Source organism: Pogoniulus pusillus, chromosome 3 (assembly GCF_015220805.1).
Source record: "Pogoniulus pusillus isolate bPogPus1 chromosome 3, bPogPus1.pri, whole genome shotgun sequence".
Lineage (NCBI taxonomy): Eukaryota > Metazoa > Chordata > Aves > Piciformes > Lybiidae > Pogoniulus > Pogoniulus pusillus.
This window is the reverse complement of record NC_087266.1, coordinates 17042921-17065566: the sequence shown is the minus strand read 5'-3', so window position 1 is coordinate 17065566 and position 22646 is coordinate 17042921. Positions and strand designations below refer to the sequence as shown.

General features: G+C 43.2%; 1 protein-coding gene and 1 long non-coding RNA gene across 7 annotated transcripts in view; both read left to right on the top strand.

Annotated features, from left to right (window-relative positions):
• GUCY1A2 (guanylate cyclase 1 soluble subunit alpha 2) overlaps positions 1-22646 on the top strand; it is a 178000-nt gene that overhangs the window by 98366 nt on the left and 56988 nt on the right. The window lies entirely within an intron of this gene.
• LOC135190053 (uncharacterized) lies at positions 1590-21997 on the top strand. The gene is made up of 2 exons (XR_010308415.1): positions 1590-1714; positions 20483-21997. It is a non-coding gene; the product is annotated as an uncharacterized LOC135190053 (long non-coding RNA).

Here is a 22646-nt window from a genome sequence, read left to right as displayed (position 1 = left end):
TCCCAGGCTTCACAGGCTGCTGGGGAAAGAGGCAGACTATCTCTGAGCTGATCCTGGTTTCTCTAGATGATCTGTGTGTCCCTTCCAGGGCTCCTCGTCTTGGCAGGTGTAGGCAGGATATCTTGCAATGTGCAGTCTTAGCATGATGTCATGCTGGCTATGCAGGCCTATTGCATGGAGGCATTTGGAGACTGTTCCTAGTAAACTCCAAGCAGGCATTATAATGCTATAAAGCATGTCAGAATGCAACAGCAGTGAGACAGAATACTGCCAGAAGCAAAGAGAGCAATGGCAGCAGGCAGCAGCAAGCAAGCACAAATGCAACGGCAGAGCACACTGTGTTACCTGCTCATCTCTTTTTATCAATACATCCCAACACTAATGCAACTTTGGACACAGAATAGTCAAGCAGAATGGCAGTTATCCAAGCTTGACCATATTGGGTGAAGTCATAGGCTTACTTTGCCCAAATTTGGGGAAATCATAGGCCTTGCATGAGGCAGGCACAAGCTAAGTGTATGTACCTTGTTTACCACAGGATGTAAACAGGAGCAAAACAAGTCCAGCAAGCCAGAATCCTTAGCCTCAGTGGCTCCAGGTTTTTGTCCTCTTTCCCATAGTTGCTTCTCCCCAACAGAGAGAGGTAGAGCAGAAAAAAACATGTCTGGGCAAGCCAGGCCTATTTTTGGCCTATTCAGGCTTGTCATGACAGTGACCAGTGGCATAAGATGATGGATGAAATAGGCGAGGTAAGATTTATGCTTTCAGAAAAAGAATAAATATTCTAAGACATTAAGACCTCCATGTAATCCTACAAGCAGAATAAATATAACCTTTTTTTTTCCTAAGGAAGGATGTCTTACACCTCTAACACCTTTCCTTCACTGTTACTGCTTTAATAGAGCCAGTTCTTTCTCATATTCTTTCATCGTTGGTTTTTCTCCATCACCCTTCTCCCTTATGTTCACTGAGACTCCTTGCACATCCCCTGATTCCCTTCACAGCCCACCCATAAGCAAGGCAGTGTACGTTGTGGCTGTTGTGAAGCCATATGTACTTTTCTTATTCTCTCCCAAATTCTTTTTTCATTTTTATCTTTTTGTTTATGTTTTTTTTTTAAACAGATGTTTAAAAAAGTTACTGTGGGGTTAAGTGAAAATAACTTAGTTGAGCATTACAGAAAGACAAGACTCAGGCAATGAATGCTTTTTATTTTCCTTAGAGAATCAGTCCTCAAATAAAATTATTTTAAGAAAAGGCATTTGTATCTTAAAATATAATTAGCTCTTGTGTTTAGATCCTTGTTTTCATTTGTTTCAGATGATACTCTAGAAGCTAAGTCTATTGCTAGGAATGACAGCCACCACAGCAACTATAATTTAAGAAGTTAATCACAGAATCACAGAATGTTAGGGCCTGGAAGAGACCTAGAAAGATCACCGAGTCCAGCCCCCCTGTTAGAGCAGGATCACCTATACCAGATCACAAAGGAAAGCTACATCTTCCCTTTTTCCACCCCACCCACCTCGTTTTCCCCCTTTTTCACTCCAAATCCCAGAGCTCCTGGGCTGGGCTTTGTTGGAGTTTTCTTCCAGCCCAGGTGTGGCCACTTTGACCTCCCCACCCACTCCCCTTTTTAATTCCCCCCACCAAGGCAGAAACCCTAAGCTGTGCCCATCTGGGCAGAGGGATCCTCCTCCTCCTGTCATCACTGGTGAGTACCCATGATGCACACTGGGGTGGGGGTGACACAAAGGCCGGGGGGCCTGCTGGCCCCCTGGCTAGCTAGGAATGGGGTTAGTGACCACTGCAACATCATCTACAGGTGCTGGCTTGGTGTTCTTACTGGAGCTGAGCTCTTCTGTGTTGTATTTTCACACAGAATCACAGTATTAACCAGGTTGAAAAAGACCTTTGTGATCGATCTTCAAGTCCAACCTATCACCTAATACCTTCCAGTTAACTAAGCCATGGCATTAAGTACCTCATCCAGTCTCCTCTTAATCATCTCCAGGAATGGTGACTCCACCACCTCCCTGGGCAGCCCATTCCACTGCCAGTCTCTCTCTCTGTGAAGAACTTCCTCCCAACATCCAGCCCAAGCCTTCCCTGGTGCAGCTCGAGGCTGTGTCCTCTTGTTCTATCACTGAGTGCCTGGGAGAAGAGACCAACCCCTGTCTAGCTACAACCTTCTTTCAGGTAGTTGTAGACAACAATGAGGTTAATGTCAGGCAGTGAATTTTAGATATGTAATCACTTGTATTTGTACCCACAGCCTACCCCTAAGATGCACTCCTGTGACTGGGCCACAGAAGTTTACTATCTGGCCTGTGCATACATCAGAACAGATACAGTTTTCAAATTTGGTTGCTTTTAAGCAATGTATCAAGAATAACTTGCAGAGATTATTTGGAGAGTACTTCTGAACACCAATTTCACTGTCTTGTAAGCAGAAAATTAAGCAAAATTCATTAAATAATTTCCATGCTCTAAACTTCCAGCTTTACTGTTACAGCAGTTTGAATTCAGCTCTTTGGTTCTTCTAATCTCGATCTCAGACCATGAATGCCCTATTTTCAGTTGTCTCATATTGATCATTCAGGGATGCTTATAGACAGATATGGCACAGAAATAAGAAAGTTGCTTCATTTAAGAAGTCAGAGAGGACAAGCATAATGAGCTGTTCAATACAGAGTAAGAAATACTTGAAGAAAGCTGAAGAGAGATTAATTAGACTTCAAAATTTCATGGAAATGAGAGTAAGTGCCTGTAACTGATGAGGTTGGGGAAGGATAGCAAATAGATGGATGCACAGGAAAGAATGACACAGGCAGATGAACTCAGAAAATGAATTTATGAGCATTTTAAGTAGACACCAAAGATGACAGATTACATTTGTCCAAGCTGAGAGAGAACATTCTAGTAATTGAAATACGTGGTGATAGGAGCCTGGGTGACAGTTTTAGCAGTCTAGAAGAATCAGTGGTTTAGAGGGAAATTTAAGAAAGAATCTGCCTACATACAGACTTGATGAAAGGATTAGGAGGGATGCTTGGGGTAATCACAGAAGTGAGAAGATGTGAGAGAGACGAGACCTGGCAATTCATTTGGAAAGTGACTCTGCTGACTGTCTGAATTAATTGTATTTGACTGGAATGGAGGAACATGAGAAAAAGATGCAGTGAAGCAGGAAGTGCGAATCAAAGCAATGTAGATGCAGATGCTTGGCGAGCTAGTGTCTGTGGACATGCAAGCAGAAACATCTGCTGCAGCAGCAGAATTAGTGGGAGAGAGATCTCAATAAATGTTTCAAGCAATTGTTTTGGGTAAAAAAATACACTAGTTGGCCTGTCTATGTCTTTGTTTTGACCTGTGTTTCTTTATAACTCAGTTCCTGTTGTTGATGAGCCAAGTGCTGGAAAACAATGCTTCAGCTAAATAGTCTATCAGCTATTCACATGTGCTGCAGCCATAGCTGCTGCCATTAAAAACTTAAACCTGCAGACTCATGAAATCTTCCCTGCTTAAGATTCCTGTAGCTTCTGTTTCTCCTTCCAAGTAATATATCTTTGTCATAGAATCACTGTAAACATTTTTTTCATGTTAAGTTCTTTTGCCTGTTTAGGCCTGCTGTCTCAGCTATTTTTCCCTCGGTTTCCTTTCTGAAACAGTTCTGTTTGCCTTCATTTTAACTACTGCATGGAGTAGAAGCAGCACATCTTGTGGCTGGTTCTTTGGCTATGCATGCACTGACTGAGTGGCTATATATGCTGTCTGGGCAACACCAAACTAAGGAAAGCAGAGCCAAGCCTGCTCCTCTAGATGTGATTTTCTTTGTTCTTGCTCTGGACAGTGTAGCATTTATCTTTGAAGACACTTGCAGATTTTCTCCTAGCACTAAACTTCACTTTCTGTGAAGTGCTGCATCCCATTTTCCATGTCTAAGCAGGAAGTCCTAAGTGTTTTCAACAACGATCTACTGTCAGGTGTTATTATTTCATTTGCTGTGATAGTTTGCGGCTGGTACTCTAGCCTAGCTCTCAATTATAAACAAGAATAGCAACTTTCTGGAGATAACTTTGAGTAAAAGGTAAATAAAGTAAGGGATTGGATACAGAACAATAATAGGTTTATATCATTGCATTGGATTGCTGATTAGGATATATTTTGCTGAACAAACTATTCTGGCTCCTTTTCTTCACTCTGACTGCTGCTAGCTGGTGCTTTTGCATGGGTTTGCGGACCTTGGCTGAGGTTCTTGTTATAGCTAAGTAGCAGCAGAGATTTCTCTCTGTTTTCTCTCTTTCTCCCTTGTATCAGGGGGGTGAGGGGAGAGCTATTCACCATTTTCTTGTCCAGTGGTGTGCAAATCAGCACGGGAGGGTCCTTGTATTGTTTCTGAATTGTAAACGTATGTAATTATATTTTGTACATATTCATTGCATTTTACATTTCTAGATTTTAGCTTACATTTGTAAGTATAACTTTCATTTTGCTTCAGAGTTTGCTTGATAATTTACTCTGGTGTCAAATTCCAATTTATTGGGGTCCAAATCTAACCCACAACCATTGCTATACATATTAGTTGTAGAAAATTCTAAGTGAAGTGTATCGAGTAGTCATTGAATGTGACACTATAATTCCACAGGTTAATTTCATAGTTAGAATTCACAACTTCATTCTGTGAGTTTCTGCATTTTTTAAAAAATGATTATTGTTTGACTAAATTGTCTCCTTCTCTGAGTGATGCCACACACGTCCCAAACTGCCTTACCTTCTTTCTTCGGATTCTCTTTGGCTATTATTCCTAGCAACATTATTTCATTTACTTTACACTGAGTGATAATTATTTTTTTCTCTCAATTGCATAGTTAATATTTCAGATCTTAATCTTCTAATTTTATATTATACATAACTCTGGCTACAGTCTTAATTTTTGCTTGTTGCCAAGACCTGAGACTGAAGAAGAGTGGATGCTTTAGAGTGCTCTGCAGTCATTCAAGACTGAAACACTTCAGTTCTGAAAAATGGTGCTTATATTGAGATTGTGATATAATACTTCTAGGAACTTCATTTTGAACTCATATTTTCTGAAAATATCACTTCACATTTTTATGCTGGTAGTTCAAATTGCAGAAAACCGTATTCTTTTTACAGAAAATACCAATGCTTTCTCAGTGCCATGGCTATAGAATCATAGAATGGTTTAGGTTGGAAGTGACCTCAAAGATCGTCCAGTTCCAACCCCCTGCCATAGGCAGGGATGCCTCCCACTAGAACAGGTGACTCAAGGCCTTATCCAGCCTGGCCTTGAACACCTCCAGGAGGAAGCATCCACAACCTCCCTGGGCAACCTGATCCCTCCTTGCAAACTGATATGTGCACATATTCATATGAATGTTCTTTAGCTTACTATCAGTGCCATGATGACTAAAGAACACTGCAGTGACAGAAGTAATGAGATTTAGTCTATTCTGAGGTTTTCCAGGCTTTATGTTCACATAGTAAAACCCATAATCTCCAAGTTCATGGCCACTAGTTGTTGTGAAGGGGTTTCGTTTGGGTTTTAGGCGATTAAATATGAGGCCGAATTTAAAAGGGTTTAATTAATTTAATATTCTATACAAAGAGAATTCCCCCCCCCAAAACTTATATACAATTAACCTACACAAGTCCTTTGTATGCGGTTGTGAAATTGCTTTACAGAATGTCTATTTACATCAGGAATTTGGCAGAGGTTTGGAAAGGTTTTGGATAGAGTCTTGTGGCATGGAAGTGCCACTGGTAAAGTCACTGAAAGTCTATGCTGCTCAAGTAGAGATTGCTCAGCTACTCACTGGCTGGAGTCACAGTCTCGGTGATCCCAAATATGTGTAGCAAAGCCACGTTGTTGTCCCTGATGGAACTGAATAGATCAGTTCAGGTATTATTGGGGCACACTGTCTGAAGGCTTCACGGGCACGATCGAGCTGGGAATGACAGGCTGGAGCAGCGGCTGGCCGGGAGCGCCTTGGTCGGTTGTTCCCTGGGCCAGTGCGAAGTACTGTGCGCTGGAATCGTACAGCGGCGGTGATGGCCCCAGAAGTGGCAAAGAGGCTAGGAGCGGTGGGTGGAGGAGGGTGGCAGGAACACTGAATTGCCCTTTTTATGAGATGTGTGCCCGAGATTGATGGTCCTTGGCCACAAATACTGTCCAATAAGGGTCTGGCAGCAGGCCAAAACATACCAAATAAGGTGAAATCCACGGGTCCGGTACCTGCACCCTAAGCGTGTGAGCTTACACAGTGTGTTTACCTCAACCTTGCAAGCAGGGAGGCCAGACTCAAAGGCACCAGGCTTATTGTGCTCCTTTGTCCCTCTTAATTTATTTTCCTCTGGTTTGGGCAGGAAAACACCTTTCGGGAGGACAACATGTCCGGGCAAGAATAGGCTTGTATGTGGCCCTCCACCAGACTAATTTTGTCTTTCATTGCTTCCGTAGTTCTAGCCTTATATGTTTTGTGTGGCTTCATGACCATTTTGAGAAGGTTTCAAGACTTTTTGATTCAGCTTAGGTATCTGCAGAATGAAGATTATTATAAAGTGCAATTAAAATATGTAAATTATACTGGTACTCTTATGAGAGCAATATAATATGCATAAAATACCATAGCGTACCTTTTTTTAAGATGAATACGTGCAGCTTTGGGTATTAGTGGTGTAGTAGGTGTTGCTTTTTCCTGTTGAAGTCAGTGGGTTTTGAATGTATAATAGAAGTAAAAAATCATAGAATCAACCAGGTTAATAAAAATTCTATTGCCCAGAAGCTCATTCTGTCCATGGTGCCACTAAACCTAGTAGAGCTAACCTTCAGCATGCTGATTTGTTCAGGTCTCACTCTCTAGCTGTGGATGGACTTTCTTGCATACAGGTGTCTCACTCATGTATGAAATCAGGTCAAAGCTGAGGTACCTATCTGGTTTGGGGAACTCAGAAGTGTTCTTGGGCTAAGTTTAAAAAAAAACACAAACAAACAAACAAAAAAAAAACCAAACAAAAAAAAACAAAGCAAACCAACCAAGTAAAAACCAACACAGAAATGAGAGACTTTCTAGGGTGTTGGGTAGTGATAGGACTAAGGGAAAGGGATCCAAGCAGAGAAGGGTAGATTTAGCTTAGATGTTAGAAAGAAATTCTTCACCGTAAGGGATGTGAGACACTGGAACAGATTGCCCAGAGAGGTGGTGGAATTCCATCCCTGGATGTTTTTAAAGCCAGGCTAGATGTGGCTCTGGGCAACTTGAGCTAGTGGAAGGTGTCCCTGCCCATGGCAGAGGGGTTGTAACTAGATGATCTTTGAGGTCCCTTCCAATCTTGGCAATTCTGTGATTCCTTGTATTTTCCCTGTAGATCTGGTGTATCATCACCCAAGTGCTCCAGAGTATTTTAAGACTTCCCATTACTTTAAGTATGTATTTTTTTTCTGCAGCCTCATGGAGGATTTACACTTTTTGTCTTTAGGGAGATGTGACAATTAAGCAAACAGACATGCAGGCTCCAGAATAATTGTTCTTTACTTTATAAGGATAGAGACCCTCACAAAGCACTAAACCATCTGTGCACATTCTCCTGCTTTAGGCAATTCATCACTCAAGAACCCTCTAGAGGCTAAGGCCTCTCCTGTACGTAGTTTCTTCTTCAGGAATACTATGTCTGTATGTATTTCCTTCTCTTTTCCTCTTTTTTTCTTGTTCTTTCCAATCTTCTGGAGAGGACTGAAAATCACAGAATTGCAGAATATTAGAGGCTGGAAGGGATCTCCAGAAATCATCAAGTTCAACCCCTGCAAAAGCAGGATCCCCTAGGGTAGTCTGCTCAGGAATGCATCCAGAGGGGTTTTGAAAGTTTCCAGAGACAGAGACTCCACAGCCTCTTTGGGCAGCCTGTTCCAGGGCTCTGGAACTAACTATAAAGAAGTTTCTCTTTATGTTGAGGTGAAACCTTCCATGTTATAGTTTGTAGCCATTGCTTCTTGCCTTATTGCTGCTGACCAGTGAAAAGAGATTGCCCCCATCCACTTGACACCCACTCCTCAGACATTTGTACACATTGATGAGATCTCCTCCCAGTTTTCTCCAGACTAAACAGCCTCAGGTTTCTCAGTATCTCTTCATAGGTGAGATACTCAAGTACCCCAGTCATCCTTGTGACTCTCTGCTGGACTCTCTCCAGCAGGTCTCTGTCTCCCCTAAACTGGGGATACCAAAACTGGACACACTATTCCAGGTGTGGTCTCACCCTTGCTGTCTCGAAAGAGACGGGTTCTTCTTTGAGGGAATGTCCTCCATACTGAGGGGGAAGCCCAGACATATTGGCTGGACGGGGACCTTGGTCCTGTTGCAGCATGCAGATCTTCCTGATACTGTGTTTTGTTAAACCCACCATTAATACTTAAATCCTTTATTTTCTCGTGTCAAGTTTTTCTTCCTTCTAGTCGCGCTGAGGGACTACAGAAAGTTTATTTCACTCTTACCTACAAAGAAGTAGTTTATGCACTGTGACTTACATTCCATGACTACAAACTCTGAATTGCTATCATGTAAACTCTAAGTCATCTCATATGTTTGTATTGTAACTTGCAAGAGAACCACTTTTAAAATGCCGGATAATAATTCTACACAGTAAGTACTGTGTAGTACTGTCAAAGAAAACAGCAATCTGAATTAAAAGGTAGATTATTTCTCCATATTTTGGATACTGATAGATTTATTCTTGAGACTGATAAATAAGTGCTGTAGAAAAAGTACAAATACAGCTCTTCTTGCAAAATGCTCCTGAACTTACTAGCATGTAGCATTATTAAACTCGCAAAAAAATATGCCTTAAGGCCCAGTAAAAGCAAATCCTTCATAATTAGGCACTTAGGAAAGGAACTGGCTTTTTACAGTAAAGCATTTCTTTAAGAAACAAATTTTACTAAGTGAGCAGATTTCTGAACTTCATAGCTGAACACTTGGAATCTGTTCCTGCTCAGAAGGGAGGAGTTTTCCATACACTGAAGAATTGCCAAGAGCAGAATTCAATGTCATAAAGGTGTTGCTGACTTGCCTTGAAAATTGGGTACAAGATTCCACTGCTTAGGAGTTAAGTTTGAAAAGGTAGAAACTGAAGGAGATTCTTGGATCTTGGTCTTATTCTGAGACCCCATCTTGAAAACTTAAAATCTTCAAGCAACATGAGGTTTGTAATAGTATCTAAGAGATTTTGAGTATCTATAGGTTGGACTGGATGATCTCAGAGGTCTTTTCCAACATGGTTGATCCTATGAATCTGTGATTCTATGATAAATAGCATTATATCCAACATGTGAAATTAATTTCAGCAAAAAAATCTCAGGCCCAAGTATTTTAAGCTGACATATGTTACTAAGCTTCACAGTGTTGCCCAGTTCACCTGTTTTTCAAAGCATTTTTGCCAAACCTGTGCAGTGGAAAAATGTATAGAATACATAAAATTGCAGACAGAAACAGGCTTTAGTTTGAATTCACACATCAAGAAAACAAGAAGATTTTGATTAATTTAAAAAAGGTCAGTATTCAGTCTTTGTTATGTAGACAGATATGTAGATCTATGAAGCAATCTCAGGATTGTCTAGACATAGGCCATACTTAAAGAAGGCTTTTGTGGACTGCAGTTACACCACCTTCATAGAAAGAACACACACATTTCACCTGTTAGTGGGATTATATGTCTGATTTCTCTCCAGCAGGCTTCTTTGACGTGTCTTTCCTTAGTATCTGTATTTTAAATAAAGTGATTTGCTCAAGTCTTAGCACAAGCTGCCCAAAATACTTCATATCTGCCCTCCCTCTGCTTAGTGATTAGTAACATCCCCGATCTGTATGCCAAAATATGCTTGCCAAGATACAGGATTTTTTGAGTTAAGCGGTATCTTGCTGTTGTGCTGGCAAACAGTATCTTAGCACTAGCAGTCAGTACATTTGTGTAATCTTTTTTCTGTGTTGGGATACTTCATGGGAGCAGAAACATGCACTCTGTGATGTGCTTTCAAAGGCACAGAATGAGTCATGTATGAGAGGATAACAGCTCAGTTGGAGTCTTCAGAGAGTTAAACTAAGCCTTCCTAATCTGTGCCCATCGTGGCTCACATAAACCTTACCTTCAGCCGTTTCTGAGAAAAAGCATGCTGATGACAACATGGGAGGGGTCATGAATACCAAATAACAGTCTGGGCATGGAAACAGGCAATCGAGAAAAGATATGGACACTTGGGTCCTTCCACAGTAAAAACAAAAACAGGGAGATTTCCAGAACAGAATGACAGGATGGAGTACATCATGCCATGAAATATCATTTTTATTTTAAGTGACTATAGAAGGACTATTGATGAATATCTTAAATGAAAGGCTTAATTTTTGTGTGACTGATGCTGTGTAGTGCAAGTTCCATCCTCAATGACAGCGTTGTAAGGCTGACTGATTTGCAGAGATGTATATTTAGAGAATGATTTGGGTAGAAAGAAATATAGAAAGTGTAAATGACATCTTGAGGTAGAATATGGATATCAAATAATTTATTCAGTGTGATGGGTGCTCTGACTTAAACCTAGAGTGGAGAGGATTTCTCTATTCATCAGTCTTTGCTCCATCCCAGTTAAAAAGGTATCCTGTTTGCTGATGAACTAGGAGTCACAGAAAGAAATGGTACACCCATATGATAGGTCTGAAACAGCAGTTTGGCGTATACTGTGGCCTTTTTGTGCTTTTCTTCCTGTACAGCTTAAGTCAAAAAAACAGATGAAAGGAAAACCATTTGGGAGACACTAACATCTTCAAAGGTTTTTTGCAGAGTTATACTTGCAAGAATTTAATCTTAAGGCTGATTTCTCCTATATTCTTGTAGAAAGAAGATTTTCAGCTTTGACCAAAGAATTATATAGTGTTGATATAGTTCAGCCTTGAAGCTGGAATGAACAAGAGAATGAAAACTTTGGGAAGGCATAGGTTTTTACTGTAGTACCTGAGAACACTTCCCAGCTTCTAGTTGGAGTTCCATCCGGAATGCTGTTGGGAGGAGACTTAAGAATCTATCTCTTTATATGCTTCTATGGAAATGGAACCTAGGACTGCAGGAGGCTGCAATGTGCTCTGATGAATTCAGTCTGAGGAGTAGAGGAGTGGAACATAATCCCAAGAGCTGTTGTACTCTGACTTTGTTCCTCAAGAAACTACTTTCAGATTTTAGAAACAACATTAATATACTGGAAGTCATTGATTTTGTTGTTAATGTCATCATAAGAATCACTCAAATGTTGTATTCTCCAACAAGTGCTGTTCTGATCTGAGATTAATCTGTGAAATGGGAAACTGACATACAGAACATAGAAAGGTTTTTAGCTGGTTTGTCTGTCCATCTAGAGCTCTGCTTTTCTGAAGGGCTGTTCAATTTTCCAGAACTTGCCCTGTCCCACTTCTAAAATTGACCTGCCTCTGTGACTTTCCATCTTCAGTCTATTCTTCTGCCTCTTCATATGGTGTTTTTGATTCTTTGTCTTGTATAGTTCTGAATCATAAACTGTACTTTTTTATAATACACTAATCTGGATTGTTTTAGTCAGTAGAGAATGTCTAGGGTTCAAATGCAAGTTCCCAGAGACTCTTATAAATTTGGTAGACCCAATGACAATTTATAGAATTTATAGAGTTTATAGAGTGCCCTCCCCTCCTCCCCCTCCTTTCCCCAAAAGACAGGGAGAGAGATAAAAGGTAGGGACACCCCAATAAATCAATCTCACTCGATTTGGAAGTTAAAAAGGAAAAGTTTAACAATAACTTAGAAAAAAAGGGATTGGAGGTAGGGGAGTTTACAAAGGATAAGGAAGGGAAAAACAGCAAAATACAAAACAGGGATGGATACAACCCGAGTAGTGTGATGGTGTCTCTGCCTCGTGGCTGGTATACAGTATCAGTGTGTGTGTGCGGTCATGAACGCAGGTAGTGAGCAAGAGGGCGAAAAGAGGAAGAGACAGGAGAACTCCTGTCTTTTATACCACAGGAAGTGGGGGGAGTGGGCTAACCATCACCTGGAGTGTGGCCCACCCCTGAGGAGGGGCCAAGACCCCTAGGGTCAGGTTCAGGGTCACTCCCCCAGGAGTGTTAACCCTATACATTCCACCCCTTGGTTAGACCACTTCCACCTTCCTAAGAACAGTCTTCTTCTCCAAAGATGGGAAAAGTGTCCATGGGTTAAGAGTTCGTGAAGTCCTTCTTGGTCCCCGGCTGTATCCCAAGGCGATGTGTTCCTCTGGTCCGGTGCAGGTTGCTGAGATGTGAGCAGGGCAGGAACGGAAGAAAAGTCAGTGAATCAGGAACAGTTCTTGTTGGTACTCAGGAAAAAGTCTTTTCCCTCTGCGAAGAAAACATCAGGAACAGTCTCTTCATGTCTGGCATCAGGGGAACAGGTGTGGATGAGATGGCTGTAGACATCCTCTGGAGGGAAATCAGGAACAGTCTCTCACTGCAGGGCATCAGTGACGAATCAGATGCAGGGTTCTGGTTGGACGCCGTGGTGTGATGCGATGTTGTAGGACTCTGGATAGCTGCTGCTGTCATGTAGGTTCTGTTGGACGCCGTGTAGTGGTGAGGGTATAACTACAAAAACAACTTGTAACCCCTTATGAACTATAATACAAGTATTGCACAACTATGATACAAGTATTGCACAACTATGATACAACTATTATACAACTATAATACAAGATAACCTGAAAGTATCTGGAACACATGGAATCAACTCTGAGATTTCAAAACCTTTTCAGCTAAAGAGAGGTTTCTCTGAGGGACACACTCGATAACACCAGTTTCCATCATCACCCAGTATGTGTGACCAGGACCCTCTGCAGATACCACCCCTTTGATAGGTTTTCCCCCACCAGAGGCAGGAGCAACCCACACAGTCTTTCCCAGTAGATTCCTTTCACAGACTACAGGAACTCCATCTCCCTCAACTGTGGGCAGTAGGGCAGACTGAGCAGGACCAGCTCTGTTAACTGATCCCCTGCTGTTCACCAGCCAAGTGGCTTCTGCAAGGTGCTTCTCCCAGTTTCTGAGAGTTCCACCTCCCATAGCCTTCAGGGTGGTTTTCAGCAGGCCATTGTGTCGCTCAATCTTTCCTGCAGCTTGTGGGTAGTATGGGATGTGATAAACCCATTCTATCCCATGCTCTTTTGCCCAGTTGCTTACAAGGTGGTTCTTGAAATGGGTCCCATTGTCTGACTCAATTCTCTCTGGGGTACCGTGTCTCCACAGGATGTGGCTCTGCAGGCCCAGAATGGTGTTACGGGCAGTAGCATGAGGTACTGGGTAGGTTTCCAGCCACCCCGTGCTTCCCTCCACCATGGTTAACACATACTGCTTGCCACTACGAGACCGAGGCAGAGTGATGTAATCAATCTGCCAGGCCTCCCCATACCTGTACTTTGACCACCTTCCCCCATACCACAAAGGCTTCATGCGCTTGGCTTGCTTTATGGTGGCACAGATGTCACATTCATGGATAACCTGAGTTATGGCCTCCATGGATATGTCCACGGATCTGTCTCGGGCCCATTGGTATGTGGCATCTCTTCCTTGGTGACCAGAAGAGTCATGTGCCCACCGAGCTAAGAACACTTCACCTTTGTGCTTCCAGTCCAGGTCAATCTGGCAGATGTGGGCAGCCTGGTCAGCTTGGTGGTTATGCTGCTGCTCTTCAGTGGCTCTGCTCTTTGGGATGTGAGCACTGATGTGTCGGATTTTAACTGGTAGTTTGTCCAGGCGTGCAGAAATGTCTTGCCAGAGATCAGCAGCCCAAATAGGCTTCCCTTTTCTCTGCCAATCATTTCTCTTCCACTCCTTCAGCCACCCCCATAAGGCATTTGCTACCATCCATGAGTCGGTGTAGATGTATAGCATTGGCCACTGCTCTCGTTCTGCAATGTCCAGGGCCAGCTGGATGGCTTTCACCTCAGCATACTGGCTGGATTCGCCTTCTCCATCTCTTGCCTCTGCAACCCTGCGTGTAGGGTTCCAGACGGCAGCCTTCCATCTTCGCTTGCTGCCTACCAGGCGGCAGGATCCATCTGTGAAGAGAGCATATGCCTTTTCCTCCTCAGGAAGGTCACTGTATGGGGGGGCTTCCTCGGCATGGGTCACTGTCTTCTCTTCTGCTGGCTTTCCAAAGTCAGTGCCCTCTGGCCAGTTGGTGATGACCTCCACAATGCCTGGACGTTCGAGAGTCCCCATCCTAGCCCTCTGAGTTATCAGAGCCATCCACTTACTCCAAGTGGCATCTGTGGCATGGTGCGGAGTCGAACCCTTCCCTTTAAACATCCAAGTCAGGACTGGAAGCCTTGGAGCTAAAAGGAGTGGTGACTCCGTCCCAATCACCTCAGAGGCAGCTCTGACTCCCTCATAGGCAGCTAGGATTTCTTTCTCTGTGGGGGTATAATTGGCCTCTGAGCCTTTGTACGCCTTGCTCCAGAACCCGAGTGGGCGGCCTCTTGTCTCATCAGGAGCTTTCTGCCATAGGCTCCAGCTAGGGCCATTCTCACCGGCTGCTGTGTAGAGAATGTTCTTAATCTCTGGGCCGGTTCGAACTGGTCCCAAGGCCATGGCATGGACCACCTCTCGTTTGATCTGGTCAAATGCCACCTGCTGCTCAGGTCCCCACCCAAAGTTATTCCTCTTTCTTGTAATGTCAAAAAGGGGTTTCACAATTTGACTGTACCCGGGAATGTGCATCTTCCAAAAGCCCACAAACCCCAGGAAGGATTGTGTCTCCTTCCGGTTAGTGGGTTCCACCATAGTGGCCACTTTATTCACCACATCCATAGGGATGTGGCGTCGGCCATCCTGCCATCGAACTCCCAGGAACTGGATCTCTCTGGCAGGCCCTTTCACTTTGCTTCTCTTAATGGCAAAACCTGCATCCAACAGGATATTAATGATCTTCTCACCCTTCTGGAAGACCTCCTCTGCTGTCTCACCCCATACAATGATGTCATCGATGTACTGCAAATGTTCCGGAGCGCCACCCTTCTCCAGTGCAGTCTGGATGATGCCATGGCAGATTGTAGGGCTGTGCTTCCACCCTTGAGGCAGTCTGTTCCAGTGGTACTGGACTCCTCTCCAGGTGAAGGCAAACTGCGGCCTACATTCTTCTGCAATGGGGATGGAGAAGAAAGCATTAGCAATGTCAATTGTGGCATACCATTTGGCCTCCTTTGTTTCCAGTTCATACTGCAGCTCCAACATATCAGGCACGGCTGCGCTGATTGGAGGAGTCACTTCGTTCAGGCCTCGGAAATCCACCGTGAGTCTCCACTCCCCCGTCTCCTTTCGCACTGGCCATATCGGGCTGTTGAAGGGCGAGTGGCTCTTGCTGATGACAAGCTGCTGCTCCAGGCGGCGAATCAGCTGCTGTATGGGTAGCAGGGAGTCTCTGTTGGTGCGGTATTGCCTGCGATGAACTACACGAGAAGCAATAGGTAACTTGACATCTTCCACCTTGTGGGTACCAACCACGGAAGGGTCATCTGACAAGCCAGGCATGATAGACAGCTGCTCTTTGTCTGCAGTCTCTACAGCTGCTATGCCAAATGCCCACTTGTTCCCCTTCGGATCTTTAAAGTACCCTTCCCGGAGAAAGTCGATCCCCAGGATGCAAGGTGCATCAGGGCCAGTTACTATGGAGTGCTTCTCCCACACATTCCCGGTGAGGCTTATCTCAGCCTGCAGCACAGTCAGCTCCTGAGACCCCCCTGTGACTCCTGCAATTGTAACAGTTTCTGTCCCCCTGTGGCTGGAGGGGATCAGAGTGCATTGGGCACCGGTGTCTACCAACGCTCTGTACTTCTCGGCTTCAGAAGTGCCAGGCCATTTCACAAACACGTCCCAATATACTCTGTTATCCCTGGCCTCCGCCTGGCTGGAGACAGGGCACCTCTAATTCTGAGCAGTGTGACTGCATGAGGCACATGGACCTGAGTTACTGGCTTCACCACCCCTTGAGCGAGAGCGCTGCCTGCGGGACACTGGGGCAACCCCTCTTCTGGAGGAGTTATTCCCTGTGTTTGTCCCCTGCAGTTCCCTTACCCTGGCCGATAGAGCTGAGGTGGGCTGGCCATGCCATCTATCCATGTTTTCCCCATGGTCACACAGTGTTCTCCAGAGTGACCCCCTGTGTGTACCCTGTCTGCTCTGGGCTGGTCTCCTGCGGGGAGGAGGAGGAGCACGGCGGCGTGTGTTCCTTATAGCTGAGACTTGCACCCATTCTGAAGGTGAAGAGCAGTCATCCTCTGCCTTCTGCATTTCAGAGAAAGAGGCTTTCAGCTCGTTCATTTCTTGGGTGAGGGTCTCTACAGTGGCAATTAAGGTTTTCCTCGACAAACTGTCTTCAAACTGTCTCAGGTCATTCACAAACTCCCTGATTGTGGGAAGGTTGTTGGGGTCTCTGCCCAGCAGCAGTGCTCCCAATGTGGGGGCATATGTGGAAGGGGCACACTGAGTCAGTTTCTTTAAGAGGGCTGGCTTCATGCGGACATCATCAGGGTCCGAGGGCCTCTGGTCGGCTCCATAAATTATCTCCTGAACCGCCATTTGCCTCAGGTATGAGATCCCCTGTTCCATATCTGTCCATCTAAGGGGATGGAAAATCATGTCATCCTTAGTCGGGTACCTGTACCTCACAGCTATCAGAAGCCTGGCCCAAAGTGAGTGGGTACCATCGAGCCTTCCCAGCTCCTTATCCACACCTCCATCCCTCGACAAGGATCCCAGCTGCTTCGCCTCCCTGTGATCTAGGTCCACTGTTTCTGCTCCTGCATCCCAGCATTTCAAAAGCCAGGCTAAAAGGGACTGTCCGTTTGCCCTTGCATACTCCTGCCTTATGTGCCTGATTTCCTTTCTGGGCGTGGAGCTGATAAGGATCACTCCATTATCAGGTCCATTTCCAGCTGGTTGCTGTTGCTGGGGGGTGCTGGTTCCCGAAGAGGTCCCTTGCCCTGGATCGGTATCTGCGGGAGGATTTGCGTTTGATCTTGCTGGCCGCGTCGTAATTGGCGCTAGGTGAAGGGGGCTGGGCTGAGGGGGCAGGGTCCGGGGGGCTGCCCTGGGCGGGACCGGAGGCGGAGTTCGGGGCGGAGCCGCGCTAGGGGCGGTGCCTGCGCTGGGGGCGGCCGGAACGGCCTGACCTGTCGCCCAACCCCCGCAGCTGCAGCTCGGGCAGTGAGGACTACCCCTCCCCCTAAGCACCCTAATGGCGGCGCCCACTCGATATTTCCACGTGTCCCAGTTCACCGCTATCTTATTAATTCCCAAACCCAAATTTACACACAGTGAAATAACAGCTATCCAGTACCATTTCTCCCCCAAAATATCTGGAGCTTCTGTGCTCCAATGCATATACTCAGATTGATTCCATGTTCCAGAAACATTTCTAAACACAGTGATATTACTAACAGAATTCAGGAAATAGGCATAGACTCGGGCAGGCAAAAGCTTAGAATATTCCCAGAGCATATCAATGACAATCCAGAAGACATGGGAACTTATAAACTTTAACAGCCAGCCCCAAAACAGACATCCAAAAGCGTTAATGATTAAGACTGTCAGAATATCCATTTTTTAACTTCCAAATCTTCTCTGAAAGAATTCTTTCTACCTAGCCCCACGTTGAGACGCCAAATAAATTGTCTAGGGTTCAAATGCAAGTTCCCAGAGACTCTTATAAATTTGGTAGACCCAATGACAATTTATAGAATTTATAGAGTTTATAGAGTGCCCTCCCCTCCTCCCCCTCCTTTCCCCAAAAGACAGGGAGAGAGATAAAAGGTAGGGACACCCCAATAAATCAATCTCACTCGATTTGGAAGTTAAAAAGGAAAAGTTTAACAATAACTTAGAAAAAAAGGGATTGGAGGTAGGGGAGTTTACAAAGGATAAGGAAGGGAAAAACAGCAAAATACAAAACAGGGATGGATACAACCCGAGTAGTGTGATGGTGTCTCTGCCTCGTGGCTGGTATACAGTATCAGTGTGTGTGTGCGGTCATGAACGCAGGTAGTGAGCAAGAGGGCGAAAAGAGGAAGAGACAGGAGAACTCCTGTCTTTTATACCACAGGAAGTGGGGGGAGTGGGCTAACCATCACCTGGAGTGTGGCCCACCCCTGAGGAGGGGCCAAGACCCCTAGGGTCAGGTTCAGGGTCACTCCCCCAGGAGTGTTAACCCTATACAGAGAAAAACATGATTTTATAGGGTAAATGTGAACCTTTTTTAGTGTGAGATTTGTCTTTTCCTGAGGAAGATATTTAGCACAGGTCAGATGACTGCTAGAGTTTCCATTTCAGTTCATTAATTATAAAGAGAATTGAATCATAGAATGCTTTAAATTGGAAGGGAACTTTAAAGGTCATAGATGACCTTTCAACCTCCTGCAGTTCAACCGCCTACAGTGAGCAAGGAAATTTTTAACTAGATCAAGTTGCTCAGAGCCTCTTCCAACCTGACTTTGAATGTTTCCAGGGATGGGGCTTCAGTCACCTCTCTAGGCAACCTGTTCTAGTGTTTCACCACCCTCACTGTAAAAAAAGTCTTCCTTGTATCTACTCTGAATCTCCCCTCTTCTATATGAAAAGCAGTATCCCTTATCCTGTCTAAAAAAATTGTCACCATCTTTCTTAAGGCCTTCTTTAAGTACAGAAAAGCCATATGAGGCTTTCCTGGAGCCTTCTCTTCTGCAGAACGAACACCTCCAACTCCTTCAGCCTGTTCTTGTAGGAGAGGTGCTCCAGCCCCCAGGTTTTTTGTATATGTTCTTTGGACCTCCTCCAACAGGTTCATGTCCTTCTTGTATTTAGGACTCCAGAGCTGGTCACGGTACTTCAGGCAGGGTCTCACCAGGGCAAGGTAGAATGGCAAAATCACCTCCCTCAGCCTACTGGCTGTGTTTCTCCTGATGCAGCCCAGAATGTGATTTGCTTTCTGGGCTGTGAGTGTACATTACTGACTCATATCTAGCTTTTCTTCCATGCTTGCACCACCTACTTTTCAGGCTTTTTAGTTTTACAGTTATTTAATCAGATGTCATAGTTTAATGCCATGTTATGTGATTTAATGTGTAGAGGGTATTTTGGTTGTGTAAAATGGAGTTTCACTGCATTTTAATTTCACTAATACAATCAGCACCAGCCCAAGATATTTCTTTCCTATTTTCAGTGCTTTTTGTTGGTAGTGATCACTACTGAGCATGAATATTGTGCTGTCTCTCAAAAGGACCCTTTAAAATACTAATTAAAAGCTTGACTTTCCATGATTTTTGCAAATAGATAGAATAATTGTCATCCAAAAAACCTATTTATTGTTCAGCCCTATTGATACAGTCAGTAACATGTAAGAGAGACTGTAAGAGGCAATAGGGTATTCAAGGGTCCTTAACATGAGTGCTGATTCTGTTCACTGTTAGCTAAGAGGACAAATATTAACAGCATTTCATCAAGCAAAGAAACTGAGGTGGTAAATTTGCTGATGATCATTAGAGAAGGATAAATAAAGGCTGACATTCTGGCAGATGCTAATCTGATAGGCGATCACCAGGGAAACTGTAGTGCTGCAGCTCCAAACAATGCAACTCTAGTGTCACTCAATTGAGCTATGAAGTTATCTATAATAAAATACACAGAAAACAAAAGGACACTTTTTTTCCCTCCCCACAAAAAAAAAGATTGTTCCTCTCCCCTCCTCAGGAATACAGGTCACAAATCAGAAAGAAAAGAAAACAGAGGAATGATAGTAAAAAAAAAAATTGCCATTACTTTAATATTTCCTTGGATGGTTTAAATACTGCAACATGACAAGTTCAGAAAGTGTGGATAATTTTCAGCTTTAATTTTTCCAGTGTAATTTGTGTAGCAGATTTTTCTTGGAATTAAAAGAGTATTAAAATGAAAAATCAGTGGCTGCCGTATAACCTCAATTATCTGAATGTCAGGGGAGACAGAAAACATTTGGATAATTGGAATTTCAGGTAATTATCAATATAGCTAATAGATATAATGGAGAACATGAAGTACCATGTAGTTTGGATTGCAGTAGAAACTGTCATAACTAGTGCATTATAATGGTCCATGTTTGACATGGCTACTTGAAGAAGTACAAGAAGTCCCATGAGCTATTTATGAAATGTCAGGTGCACATGGCAAACTTATTTCTAGCATTTTCATTTTCAGCTTTATGCCCTAAAACACAAGGATTATGTTCTTTACACTGCATTTGCTGAAACATCTATTAAAATCCTCACTGTCTGCAGAACTGTTTTGTTGTTCTTAAAAATAATTATGAAATTATTTTTATCTGTTTTAAGTTCTTGTGGTCAGTAAGTTTCACAGGTGTCTTTCTTTCTTAATCCATGTGGAATCTGATGTCATTTTTTCTTCCCTTCTTACAGTGCACTGCTGTGAATAACTTACCTGTGTGTCCTTGAAACACTGGAGGCTGAATGTAGATCTCTCCAAAGCCATGCAGGATGAGCAAGCTCATCTACCTCAGCCTCTCCTCAGAGGGCAGATGCTTAAGTTCCCACCATCTCAGTGGTTCTCTGTGGATCTGAATCCAGTTTACTGATCTTTTGTCTTGTACTGATGGGCACAAAAGTGGATGGATCTCTATACTGGATGTAGTCCAGTATAGAGAGTTATAGCTGCTTCCTGTCTCTGTTCATACAGTCTGAGCTATCCTTTGCCATCTTTTCTCCCAGTTACTGCTGGCCCAAGTGCTGTTTGCTGCCCATCAGAACCCTCAGGGTCTTTCCTGTAAGGCAGCTCCTCAGGAAGTTTGCCTCAGTCTATCAGGGAAATTCCTTTCAAGGGATAGGGCTTTACACATATCCTTCTTGAATTCTATGAGTTTCCTGCTGGCCAGTTCATGCCACCTGTTCATAGAATCATGGAATGGAAGGGACCTCCAAGTGTCATCTAGTTCATCCCCTGTGCAGTGATCAAGAACATTTTCCATTAGGATGGAAGTCCTTCCCTACAGCAAACTGATTGGTGACCCCCAGTTTTGTATCAGCTGCACGCTTGAAAGCATAAATAGTACTGTGAGGAAAATAAGCACAGATTTTGTCAGAAAAGCCAGGTAGTTTTTTTTACATATCACATTTTTAAAAGTTGTGAATAGATCAGTACACATTGCATGGACCTGAAACAATGTGCCTGTATTAGGTTAAGAGAGGGGAACACAGAGGCAGTAGGTGAAAGGAGAAGCAGGTATTTTAAGATGGAGAATAATGCTCTTTTGTGAAGGAAAAAAAACCACACCCAAACCAAGAAAGTAGATTTTCTCACTGAGAAAAGTTAAGTGGGGAGGGTGAAGAACATTAAACTCTGACTAGCTAGACCATTACCTCTTTCCCTGCTGTTTATTTCTCCTTTTTTCATTCTCAATCTCTTTAGGAAGAAAGTGAAATCTGTACAGCTGCTGTTTGTTATTATTTCAATGTTATAAAATGAAATTTTATAGAATATCCCCCAGCAGTAGGAGAGTTTCAGGCTAGTGGCAGATTACTCATAAGTGATAAGAAACAGTTTAGTAATAAGCTTCTCTTCAGCTAAATATAACATACACACTTTATATAGTGTGGAGTGTAGGGAAACAGTTTTATACTCCAAGCTTTCCTGCCAACTTAGAGTTACAACGGTTATGAACACATACTTTCTTAAGCAGAAATAAATATTTCTGGTGATTAAAATAGCAGGAACATGTGAGATCACAATCAGGATTCAATGCATGTGGAACGTCAACTGAATTTGAAGAAATATCTGTTACTCTGTAATAAGAAATCAAGGTGTGGAAAGGGACAAAGAACATCGATGTTTAGTTCATCTAAAGATATCTATATTCAATGATACAGTTCTATACATAATCTATATATGTTAACAAAATAAACCAAATGAACATTGAACAGCATAATACATTTTTCATTATGTATGTACCTCTGGAAGGTCTTTCTTTCTCAAGGAAGAGAATCCTTGAGCAAAGGATGGTTATGCGAAATCATGCATTTACTTTCCAAAGTAATCCTGTATCCACCTTGATTACCTGTGCCTACCATCAGGGCGTTCAAGAGTGTTCTGTAGTTCTTTACCCTGAATTGCAACATTTTTTTTTCCTGTGACTCATAGATAGATTATTTTAATTCTTATATTATATCTATCTAAAGAAGATGCTGAAGGATGAATGTGTCTTGAATAGGTTTGGCTCAAGAAGGGCTCCATTGGCAGTTAAATTTATCCCAGCACTGCAGGTAACTCAGACTAAAATCACTAGTGCAACCTGCCTTAAGGGCTTTTATTTATGGATGACAGTTTGAGGTAGAGACAATCCTTTAACTGTGTTTATCTCACTAGTGAAGGCCATCCAGCCTTTTTGTTTTCCAATTTATGCATTTATCTTGCAAGAGTGTTGAAGAGTAGGTAGAGACACTGGCATAGATTATTTCAGAGTGGATGGGTACTAAATATAATAACTCTTTGGAATGAGATAATAAATATCTATGCAACTCTGTGAATATTTTGGAAATGGGAACATTAGTGCACAAGTACCCTTCAGAG